This window comes from Rhinoderma darwinii, chromosome 3 (genome assembly GCF_050947455.1).
Source record: "Rhinoderma darwinii isolate aRhiDar2 chromosome 3, aRhiDar2.hap1, whole genome shotgun sequence".
Lineage (NCBI taxonomy): Eukaryota > Metazoa > Chordata > Amphibia > Anura > Rhinodermatidae > Rhinoderma > Rhinoderma darwinii.
Genome location: NC_134689.1, coordinates 131,654,338 through 131,667,732, shown reverse-complemented (window position 1 = coordinate 131,667,732; position 13,395 = coordinate 131,654,338).

Here is a 13,395-nt window from a genome sequence, read left to right as displayed (position 1 = left end):
GTTTTTCAGCAGGAATGTCTGCTGATGTCTGCATGTCACTGTGTCCGTGAATAACTGTAAATCCATGTTAAAGATCTCAGGTTCCTGACAAACCGCACACCCGTTGAAGGAACTAAAAAATGTTTGCCACACAATCAAATCCTTACGCATGCTAGATGTCACACAAATTAAATGGTCTGGTCCCTGCACACCTCTTGTCGCCAGAGACAAGCACCTAGAAAAAACATAACCCATAGCTATAATACGGCAAGTAAACACCAACAAAACTAACAAGGATTGCAGCTGTCCCAATGTCACCTTCTTAGACCCAACAACCTGGTCGACTTATGACACCAAACTCGCCAATTTGTCATCGGGCAGGCGAAAAAACATACAAAACCATACGTGTCAATTTCTATATCCAAAAAGGACAAAACAGTCAACAGACTTCCCTCTTCTCCTCTAAAATCGGTACAACAAAACGAGACATCATCTGGCGAAAAACACTTAACAAGTAGCTGCACAAAGAAGAGTCTCTGGGACCAACAAAAGGAAAATCATCCAAGTAATGGATGACTGAAGAAAAACCCGACTCGAAACTACCCATTCCAAAAATGATCCAAACATTTCAAAAAAACTACAAGATATTGAACAGCCCATGGGGAGACACATATCCACGTAGAAAAAACCTTCAAAACAACAACCCAACAAGTGAAAACACTCCGGGTGAACCGGCAGTAAGCGAAAAGCAGCTTCAATATCCGATTTTGCCAACAGAGCGCCCTGACCAGTGATGTGCACCAGTTGAACCGCAACATCAAATAAAGTGTAAGAAACAGCTGAATCCTCCCTGGAAATCCCGTTGTTAACCAATCCCCTGCGAGGGAGGGAAAGATGGTGAATAAGTCTAAACTACCCTCGTTCTTTTTTAGGAACCAGACCAAGGGGAGAGATCTTCAGGTTGGGATACGGCGATTCCTGAAAAAGGCCAGCCATTCTACCCAACTCAACCTCTTTAGCAAGCTTTTCACGCGCTACATCAACATTCTCATTAATCGACTTCATAATGTCAGACAATAACACGGTTGATGAGTGAGTACTCATAAGGTATAATAAAACCCAAACTAAAACCGCTAATGAGCATCTCGACCTCCCGCCTACTGTGATACCGAGCTAACCACAACTCCATGTCGTGGATGCTCACCGGCCTGCTACGTTGAGCCGGAAGGAGGTGCCTTGGCAAGCTGCTTGCCTGTCTGGAAACATCTAAGCGCCGAGTGAGCGCCCCCACAGATGGAGCACTCATGTCGGAACTTGCACGAGCAGTTCCTGAAGCTGTAGCCGCATTTAGAAAGGGGAAAAACTGCTTTCCTCTCTGCGCTAAAATAAGTTGCAACCAAACATCGGTCGCCTTTGATGCCCAACCAATGTCCGGCGTCAAAGTCAAACGACGATCAAACTCTTCGTCATAACGACTTCACGCCGCATCTTGTGCAGTCTTTGGACGCTAAATGTTGTATCAAAATACACAAATAATTCTGCCCCTTTCTCGGGGTAACGCTAACATGTTATGTGCGCCAAGGTAGAGTAACCTTGGAGCCAGTTACCGAAAGTTTTGGCAACTTTGACTTTCTTATTTGGTCCCTTCTCAAAAGTACTCTCCTTGTCGACCGTCACCTGTTCAACAGAGACCAAAGACCAAATATCCACAAATTCATTTTTCCAAATTTTTTCCTTAGTCCCTGTTGACAAATGTGTCCAAAGAGGAGCCACCCCACAAAACAATGAATCGCAAAACGTTAAACATGACAAATTCAACTCTCTCTCAGATGGGTTTTAGCCCCCCCCCCCAGAGGAATGGAGAGAGCAGCCGCTGACTCTCTTACATTCAAACCAGCCACCACGGCTTTTAAAACTGATACTAAATCATTACCGGATAAAACATTTTTATTGAGCCATGCGTCACCGCATGCAGACTCACCAAGATCAGAAGTCTTCCCGACTCCAGAGGGTATTTCTCCTGCCAATGAAGGTCCTGGGACCAAGGAGTGAACCCCACTAGCCGTGCAGGTCGGGGAAACAACCTGGGACAGCGTGCTTTGCTCTGCGGACAAATGAGGAACCTCATGGTGCTGAACCGTGTCCCTGCCCCCGCAAAGACCTCCTAGATGAATACCGTGGCAACCAAGACGATGATGAGGAAGAAGAAGAGGAGGGAGATGAAGATTGCTGCTGAGGAGCACCGATTCTTCTGGACCTGTGACGTCTGCGACGGTGATGGCAACGATGTTTCCCAGAACGGCGTTTCCTCCCTCTCCTGGAAGACTTATATAGTTACATAGTTAGTACGGTTAGTACAGAAGCTGAGCCAGCGACATCACCGCCGGGTGACAGCTGTATGTTACAGCTGGCACCCTGAGGTATCGGCCAGGACCGGAGCTAGCCTCTGATCCGACCGATTAACCCCTCACATGCTGCATTCAATAGAGATCGCAGCATGTCAGGAGTTTATAGCCACCAGCAACGTGATCACTGGGTTGCCAGTACCTGCAAAGGCGATTGGAGGCCTAATACTTACCTCCTGGTCTGCCAGTAATGGAATCCTCCTATGCCCCATCGTCGGCGGGTCCCAAAAGGCTTCCGGTACCATCGGCAAGATGGCGCCGGCTCAGCTTCCGGCTCAGAAGCTGACCCGGCGTCATCAGCAGTGCGTGTCCGCTGTATGTTACAGCGGACATCCAACTGTAAAGGCAGGAACCGGAGCAAGCTCCGATTCATGCCATTAACCCCTTCCATGCGATGGCAAGGCTGGCGACTGCTACTATTGCAACAGGAGGCCTAATCAATGGCTTCCTATCTGCTATTACGGAAGCCGATTAGGCCCCGTCCGGAGGCGGAGCCTGATCGACTTGCTGTCAGTGAACAACTGACAGTTCTAATACATTGCACTACATAGGTAGTGCAATGTATTAGAACATCAAACAAACAGTTGGAGCTTCAAGTCCTCTAGTGGTACTAAAGAATAGTTTAAAAAAAAAAGTGTATAAAAAGTAAAAATAAAAGTTGTAAAAAATACGATAAAAGTTTCAAGTAATAAAATAAAACACAATCGCCCTTTTTCCCTTTTCAAGTCATTTATTATTGAAAAAAATAATAAAGCCATACATATTTGGTATCACTGCGACCGTAACGACCTGAACTATAAAAATATTATGTTATTTATTCCGCAGAGTGAACGCTGTAAAAAAAAAAACTAAAAAATACTGACATAATTGCTATTTTTTGGTCACTTTGTCTTCCAAAAATTGAAATAAAAAGTGATAAAAAATTTGCATGTACCCAAAAATGGTACCTATAAAAACTATAACTCATTTCACTAAAAACAAGCCCTCATACAGCTCCGTCAACTAAAAAATTAAAACCGTTATGGCTCCCACAACTTGGCGACAGAAAAAATACATTCTCTTTATAAGTAATTTTATTGCGCAAAAAGTTGTAAAACATAAAAAAGTGCTATAAATTAGGTATCACCGGAATCGGACTGACCCGCAGAATAAAGGTAACATGTAATTTATAACGCGTGGTGAACGCTGTATAAAAAGAACGAAAAAAATATGCCAGAATTGCTGTTTTTTGGTCACCTTGCCTCCCAAAAAAAAAAGGATAACAAGTAATCAAAAAGTCGTATGTACCCCAAAATGGTACCAATAAAAACTACAGCTCGTCCCGCAAAAAAAACAGCCCTCATACCACTACGTCTATGAAAAAACAAAATTAGTTAAGGCTCCAATAAGTCAGGAAAGAAAAAATATGCAGTTGTGCCGACCCGAGGGGAACATTTCTTCTGTTTTAAGTGGCGAATTATCAAGGCCCCTAAAATTAGGGAACCAGGAAGGGTAGGACCCAAACATATCTGCTGGAAGTGAGGGTGCCCGTATTATACCAGGACAACACTTCCCAGCAAAATTCCCCAAACTACAAAGGTGCAGAGTGTGGACCAAAAGGGGGAAAAGAAAGGACATTTATCAGTGCAACACCGACCTGTGCATAAAGGATTGTGTCACAGCGTAACACACATCTATCGATTATTTTATTGTTTTTTTTTACCCCATTATTATACCACCTGACTATGCCCCTTATATACTCCGCCCGGCTTACATGTACCCCCACATTATAAACGGAAACACCAGTAAGACTCCAAACCAAACTAATACCAAGCAAAATCCACAATCAGGTTGGGATACGGCGATTCCTGAAAAAGGCCAGCCATTCTACCCAACTCAACCTCTTTAGCAAGCTTTTCACGCGCTACATCAACATTCTCATTAATCGACTTCATAATGTCAGACAATAACACGGTTGATGAGTGAGTACTCATAAGGTATAATAAAACCCAAACTAAAACCGCTAATGAGCATCTCGACCTCCCGCCTACTGTGATACCGAGCTAACCACAACTCCATGTCGTGGATGCTCACCGGCCTGCTACGTTGAGCCGGAAGGAGGTGCCTTGGCAAGCTGCTTGCCTGTCTGGAAACATCTAAGCGCCGAGTGAGCGCCCCCACAGATGGAGCACTCATGTCGGAACTTGCACGAGCAGTTCCTGAAGCTGTAGCCGCATTTAGAAAGGGGAAAAACTGCTTTCCTCTCTGCGCTAAAATAAGTTGCAACCAAACATCGGTCGCCTTTGATGCCCAACCAATGTCCGGCGTCAAAGTCAAACGACGATCAAACTCTTCGTCATAACGACTTCACGCCGCATCTTGTGCAGTCTTTGGACGCTAAATGTTGTATCAAAATACACAAATAATTCTGCCCCTTTCTCGGGGTAACGCTAACATGTTATGTGCGCCAAGGTAGAGTAACCTTGGAGCCAGTTACCGAAAGTTTTGGCAACTTTGACTTTCTTATTTGGTCCCTTCTCAAAAGTACTCTCCTTGTCGACCGTCACCTGTTCAACAGAGACCAAAGACCAAATATCCACAAATTCATTTTTCCAAATTTTTTCCTTAGTCCCTGTTGACAAATGTGTCCAAAGAGGAGCCACCCCACAAAACAATGAATCGCAAAACGTTAAACATGACAAATTCAACTCTCTCTCAGATGGGTTTTAGCCCCCCCCCCCAGAGGAATGGAGAGAGCAGCCGCTGACTCTCTTACATTCAAACCAGCCACCACGGCTTTTAAAACTGATACTAAATCATTACCGGATAAAACATTTTTATTGAGCCATGCGTCACCGCATGCAGACTCACCAAGATCAGAAGTCTTCCCGACTCCAGAGGGTATTTCTCCTGCCAATGAAGGTCCTGGGACCAAGGAGTGAACCCCACTAGCCGTGCAGGTCGGGGAAACAACCTGGGACAGCGTGCTTTGCTCTGCGGACAAATGAGGAACCTCATGGTGCTGAACCGTGTCCCTGCCCCCGCAAAGACCTCCTAGATGAATACCGTGGCAACCAAGACGATGATGAGGAAGAAGAAGAGGAGGGAGATGAAGATTGCTGCTGAGGAGCACCGATTCTTCTGGACCTGTGACGTCTGCGACGGTGATGGCAACGATGTTTCCCAGAACGGCGTTTCCTCCCTCTCCTGGAAGACTTATATAGTTACATAGTTAGTACGGTTAGTACAGAAGCTGAGCCAGCGACATCACCGCCGGGTGACAGCTGTATGTTACAGCTGGCACCCTGAGGTATCGGCCAGGACCGGAGCTAGCCTCTGATCCGACCGATTAACCCCTCACATGCTGCATTCAATAGAGATCGCAGCATGTCAGGAGTTTATAGCCACCAGCAACGTGATCACTGGGTTGCCAGTACCTGCAAAGGCGATTGGAGGCCTAATACTTACCTCCTGGTCTGCCAGTAATGGAATCCTCCTATGCCCCATCGTCGGCGGGTCCCAAAAGGCTTCCGGTACCATCGGCAAGATGGCGCCGGCTCAGCTTCCGGCTCAGAAGCTGACCCGGCGTCATCAGCAGTGCGTGTCCGCTGTATGTTACAGCGGACATCCAACTGTAAAGGCAGGAACCGGAGCAAGCTCCGATTCATGCCATTAACCCCTTCCATGCGATGGCAAGGCTGGCGACTGCTACTATTGCAACAGGAGGCCTAATCAATGGCTTCCTATCTGCTATTACGGAAGCCGATTAGGCCCCGTCCGGAGGCGGAGCCTGATCGACTTGCTGTCAGTGAACAACTGACAGTTCTAATACATTGCACTACATAGGTAGTGCAATGTATTAGAACATCAAACAAACAGTTGGAGCTTCAAGTCCTCTAGTGGTACTAAAGAATAGTTTAAAAAAAAAAGTGTATAAAAAGTAAAAATAAAAGTTGTAAAAAATACGATAAAAGTTTCAAGTAATAAAATAAAACACAATCGCCCTTTTTCCCTTTTCAAGTCATTTATTATTGAAAAAAATAATAAAGCCATACATATTTGGTATCACTGCGACCGTAACGACCTGAACTATAAAAATATTATGTTATTTATTCCGCAGAGTGAACGCTGTAAAAAAAAAAACTAAAAAATACTGACATAATTGCTATTTTTTGGTCACTTTGTCTTCCAAAAATTGAAATAAAAAGTGATAAAAAATTTGCATGTACCCAAAAATGGTACCTATAAAAACTATAACTCATTTCACTAAAAACAAGCCCTCATACAGCTCCGTCAACTAAAAAATTAAAACCGTTATGGCTCCCACAACTTGGCGACAGAAAAAATACATTCTCTTTATAAGTAATTTTATTGCGCAAAAAGTTGTAAAACATAAAAAAGTGCTATAAATTAGGTATCACCGGAATCGGACTGACCCGCAGAATAAAGGTAACATGTAATTTATAACGCGTGGTGAACGCTGTATAAAAAGAACGAAAAAAATATGCCAGAATTGCTGTTTTTTGGTCACCTTGCCTCCCAAAAAAAAAAGGATAACAAGTAATCAAAAAGTCGTATGTACCCCAAAATGGTACCAATAAAAACTACAGCTCGTCCCGCAAAAAAAACAGCCCTCATACCACTACGTCTATGAAAAAACAAAATTAGTTAAGGCTCCAATAAGTCAGGAAAGAAAAAATATGCAGTTGTGCCGACCCGAGGGGAACATTTCTTCTGTTTTAAGTGGCGAATTATCAAGGCCCCTAAAATTAGGGAACCAGGAAGGGTAGGACCCAAACATATCTGCTGGAAGTGAGGGTGCCCGTATTATACCAGGACAACACTTCCCAGCAAAATTCCCCAAACTACAAAGGTGCAGAGTGTGGACCAAAAGGGGGAAAAGAAAGGACATTTATCAGTGCAACACCGACCTGTGCATAAAGGATTGTGTCACAGCGTAACACACATCTATCGATTATTTTATTGTTTTTTTTTACCCCATTATTATACCACCTGACTATGCCCCTTATATACTCCGCCCGGCTTACATGTACCCCCACATTATAAACGGAAACACCAGTAAGACTCCAAACCAAACTAATACCAAGCAAAATCCACAATCCAAAAGCCAAATGGCGCTACCTCCCTTCTGAACCCTACAGTGTGCCCAAACAGCAGTTTACTTCCACATATATGGCATCACCATACCCCAGAGAACCCTTTTAACAATTTTTGGGGTGTGTGTCTCCAGTGGCACAAGCTGGGCACGACACATTTGCCACTGAAATAACATATCTAGGGAAAAATTCAAATTTTTACTTTGCACCTTCCGCAGCGTAATCATTCATGGAAAAGGCCTGTGGGGTGAAAATGCTCACTACACCCCTTAATAAATGCCTTGAGGGGTGCAGTTTCCAAAATGGGGTCACTTCTCAGCAGTTTCTTTTATTATTTCACATCAGAGCCCTGCAATTGTGATCCAATACTTTGTAAATTGCCAAATTAGGCCTTCATTTTACATGGTACTCTTTCACTCCTGAGCCTGGTCGAATGTCCAGGCATCAGATTAGGGCCACTTGTAGGGTGTTTCTAAAACCGGGAAACACAGCATAATAATTAGAGAGCTGTCTTGTTATGGTGGCACAAGCTGGGCGCCACATATTGGCATATCTATGGAAAAAATCCAATTTTCACTCTGCAACATCGAGTGCACACCAGTTTCTGCCAATCACCTGTGGGGTTAATATGCTCACTACACCCCTAGGTGAATACCTTGAGGGGTGTAGTTACCAAAATGGGGTCACTTCTGGGTGGGATCCACTGCTTTGGTCCCACAGGGACTTTGCAAATGCGACATAGCGCCCAGAAACCAATCCAGCAAAATCTGTACTCCAAAAGCCAAATGGCACTCCTTCCTTTCTGAGCCCTACTCTGTGTCCAAACAGCAGTTTATGACCACATATGGGGTATTGCCGTACACAGGAGAAGTTGCTTTACAAGTGTTGGGGTGCTTTATTTCATTTATTTTTTGAGAAAATGAAAAATTTTCAGCTAAAACTACGTCTTATTGAAGAAAAAGGATTTTTTTAATTTTCACTGCCCAATTCTAATAAAATCTCTGAAACACCTGTGGGGTCAAAATACTCACTACACCCCTAGATGAATTCCTCAAGGGGTGTAGTTTCGTGAATCGAGTCAATTTTGGGGAGTTTCCACTGTACTGGTACCTTAGGAGCTTTGCAAATGTGGCATGGTGTCACTAAACCAATCCAGCAAAATCTGTGCTCCAAAAGCCAAATGGCGCTCCTTCTCTTCTGATCCTTGCCGTGTGCCAAAACAGCAGTTTATGACCACAAATGGGGTATTGCCGTACTCCAGAGAAGTTGCTTTACAAATGTTGGGGTTCTTTTATTCCTTTATTTGTTGAGAAAATGAAACATTTTGAGCTAAATCTATTGGAAAAAAACGTTTTGTTTTTTTTTCTTCACTGCCCAATTCTAATAAAAACTATGAAACCACTGTGGGTTCAAAATGCTCACTACACCCCTAGATGGATTCTTCAAGGGGTGTAGTTTCCTAAATGGAGTCCCTTTTTTTGTGTTTTCACTGTTTTTGTCCCTTAGGGGCTTTGCAAATGCGACGTGGTCTCCGCAAACCATTCCTGCTAAATTTGAGCTCCAAAAGCCAAATGGTGCTCTTTCCCTTCTAAGCCCTGCCGTGTGTCCAAACAGCCGTTTATGACCACATGTGGGGTATTGTTTTACTCGGGAGAAATTGATTTACAAATTTAGTGGTGCATTTTCTCCTTTAGTCCTTGTGGAAATGAGAAAAAATTAGCTAAACCTACATTTTCTTTGAAAGAATGTAGATTTTCATTTTCACGGCCTACTTCCAATAATTTCTGCAAAAAACCTGCGGGGTCAAAATGCTCACTCTACCTCTAGATAATTTCCTCAAGGGGTATAGTTTCCAAAATGGGGTCACTTTTGGGGGATTTCCACTGTTTTGGCACCGCAAGAGCCTTTCAAACCTGACATGGTGCCTAAAATATTTTCTAATAAAAAGGAGGCCCCAAAATCCTCTAGGTGCTCCTTTGCTTCTGAGGCTTGTGCTTCAGTCAATAAGTGCCACATGTGGGGTATTTCTTAAAACTGCAGAATCTGGGCAATAGATATTGAGTTGCATTTCTCTGGTAAAATTGTCTGTGCTACAAAAAAATAGATGAAAAATGAATTTCTGCAAAAAAAAAAAAGAAATTTGAAAATTTCACATCTACTTTGCCTTAATTTCTGTGAAACGTCTAAAGGGTTAAGAAACTTTCTAAATACTGTTTTGAATACTTTCAGGGGTAACGTTTTTAAAATGGGGTGACTTATTGGGGGTTTCTAATATATAAGGCCCTAAAATCCGCTTTACAACTGAACTGGTCCCTGTAAAAATAGCCTTTTGAAATTTTCTTGAAAATGTGAGAAATTGCTGCTAAAGTTCTAAGCCTTGTAACGTCCTAGAAAAATAAAAGGATGTTCAAAAAACAATGCCAATCTAAATTAGACATATGGGTGATGTTAATTAGCAACAATTTTGTGTGGTATTACTATCTGTCTTACAAGCAGATACATATAAATTTAGAAAAATGCTAACTTTTGAAATTTTTCGCTAAATTTTGGTGTTTTTCACAATTAAATACTTAATGTATCGAGCAAATTTTGCCAGTAACATAAAGTCCAATGTGTCATGAGAAAACAATCTCAGAATCGCTTGGATAGGTAAAAGCATTCCGAAGTTATTACCACATAAAGTGAAACATGTCAGATTTGAAAAAACTGCCTGTGTCCTGAAGGCCAAAACAGGCTGCGCCCTCAAGGGGTTAAACTTTTTTTCCTCTAGACGGAGGGAGTGACCCCTTGTTTTTTGGGGGGGGGGTTTACATGGAACAGGATTTCACCATATTTCTTGTATGTGCCATTCATATATTTATACAAGTTAATCATGTCCCCCCCTTAGTCATCTCTTTTCAAGGCTAAATAGGTTTAATTCTTTTAATCTTTACTCATAACTTAGAATTTCCATGCCCCTTATTAGCGTAGTTTCTCTTCTTTGTATTTTTTTGAAACTCCAGGGCATCCTTTCTATGAACTGGAGCCCAGAACTGAACTGCATATTCTAGACTCCTTCGCCGGACCTGAAGAAGAAAAAAGGGACAGGGCAGAGGAGTGGCATCGATTACAACCGTCCTCCCTGGGACCGCCAACATGAGAGCCCGTCCTGCTCTGTTTTGACCCCTGGGAGAAGGAGAAGGAGGGTATATGCGACAAAGATACGTTCCAAATAGTGCTGTGTAAGCCCCAGCTGCAAGCAGGGAAGAGGTGGCAGCGCTGGGAAATGACATCATCAGAGGAGTTGCCTGTGAGGTCCCAGTGAGGCCCAGCTCCTGCACGTAGGCCTCGTGGTAGGCCACCATACAGTGGCGGATTAAGTAGACCATGGGCCCTGGGCTGTTAACCAAACTTGGGCCCCCCTTCCGCACCGCCACCCTGCCACGCCGTAACAATTTTTAACACTACTTTTTTGGGCAAGCATTAACAAATAGGTGTTACCATTCCCCTTGTCACAGGGCTGTGTCCCTACATAATGACAGTCTCCAACCATCGCTGACAGTATCACACTGTGCAGGGACACATCATCCTGACAAGGGGAATGGTAACACCAATTTGTCTATCAGTCCTGGACTACACAAAGACTTTTTGTGAAATACATGGTTTTCCTACAATAAACATGTCAGGAGAGGTGACAGATTCTCTATAAATCTAGTGACTCACAGGTCACGACTTCTTAGATTCTAGTAGGTTTTTTTCCCTGTTTTCTACTCCACTCGGTCCAGACTTCATGACGACTTCTCCCAGTCATGAACCATTACTGCAGAATTTGCCACTCAGATGTCTTCGGCTCTTCACTTTTCCAACATTTCCACACCTATAAACGAAGATAAAATTATCATGGTGCCACACACTATTCCCATAAATATAATAGCACCATGCACTGCATCCCTGAATGAAATACTACCAACACTGTGCCACTGAATATAATTGTGTCACACACTGTAAAGTAAAGCACCACATTCACAGTGCCCCTTTAGATAGCGCCAGACACCCCATCACACAGCACTTTCCCCCCTTGTATATAGTGTCACAAAGTGGTTCCCCCCTGGTACAAAGTGCCATACAGCGCTTCCTCCCTTGTGTATAGTGCCACACAGCTCTCCCCCTTGTATATAGTGCTACAGAGCGCTCCCCCTTGCACATAGTGCCACACGGCGCTCCCCCTCCTTGTATATAGTGCTACACAGCACTTCCCCCTTGTATAAAGAGTCACACAGCGCTTTCTCCCCCTTGTATATAGTGTCACACAGCACTACTCCATGTATAAAGTGTCACACAGCGCTCCCCCCTTGTATATAGTGGCACACAGCGCTTCCCACTTGTATACAGTGCCACACAGCGCTTTGCCCACCCTTGTATATAGTGTCACACAGCGCTTCGCCCTTGTATTTAGTGCTACACAGCGCTTCCCCCTTGCATATAGTGCCACCCACCGCTCCCTGTCCTTGTATATAGTGCTACACAGCGCTTCCCCCCTTGTATATAGTGCTACACAGTGCTTCTCCCCTTGTATATAGTGCTACACAGTGCTCCCCCCCTCTTTGTATATAGTGTCAAACAGCAGTCCCCCTTGTATATAGTGCTACAGAGCGCTCCCCCCTTGTATATAGTGCTACACAGCGCTCCCCCCTGTATATAGTGCTACACAGCGCTCCCCCTTCTATATAGTGCCACACTGCACTTTCCCCCCTCGTATATAGTGCTACACGGTGCCCCCCTTGTATATAGTGCTACACAACACTCCCCCCTTGTATATAGTGCTACACAGTGCTCCCCTCTTATGTATAGTGTCACACAGCGCTTCCCCCCTTGTATATAGTGCTACACAGCGATTCCCTTTCCTTGTATTTAGTGCTACACAGCGCTCCCCTCCCCTTGTATATAGGGCTACACAGTGGTTCCCCCCCTTGTATATAGTGTCACAAAGCGCTCACCCCTTGTATATAGTGTCACACAGAGCTCCCCCTTGTATAGTGTCACACAGCACTCCCCCCTTGTATATAGTGTCACACAGCACTCCCCCTTGTATATATTGTCACACAGTGCTCCCCCTTGTATATAGTGCTACGAAGCACTTCCCCCTTTTATATAGTGTCTCTTAGTGCTTCCACCCCTTGTATAGTGTCACACAGCGCTCCCCCTTTGTATATAGTGTCACAGCATGCTCGCCCCTTGTATATAGTGTCACACAGCGCTTCCCCCTTGTATATAGTGTCACACAGCGCTCCCCCTTGTATATAGTGTCACACAGCGCTCCACCTTGTATGTAGTGTCACACAGCGCTCCCTCCTTGTATATAGTGTCACCCAACGCTCCCCCCTTGCATATAGAGTCACACAGCACTCCCCCTTGTATATAGTGTCACGCAACGCTCCCCCCTTGTTTATAATGTCACACAGCGCTCCCCCCTTGTATATAGTGCTACACAGTGGTTCCCCCCTTGTATATAGAGTACACAGCGCTTCCCCCCTCTTTGTATATAGTGCTACACAGTGCTTCCCCCCTTGTGTATAGTGTCACAGCAGTTCCCCCCTTTGTATATAGTGTGACACAGCGCTCCCCCACCTTGTATATAGTGTCATACAGCGCTCCCCCCTTGTATATAGTGTCACACAGCACTCCCCTTTGTATATAGTGCTACACAGCGCTTCCTCCCTTGTATATAGTGCTACACAGCGCTTCCTCCCTTGTATATAGTGTCACACAGCACTCCCCCATGTATATAGTGTCACACAGCGCTCCCGCTTGTATATAGTGCCACACAGTGCCTTCCCCCTTGTATATAGTGCTACACTGCGCTCGTCCCTTTGTATATAGAGGTACACAGCGTTCCCCCCTTGCATATAGTGCTACACAGTGCTTCCCCCCACTTG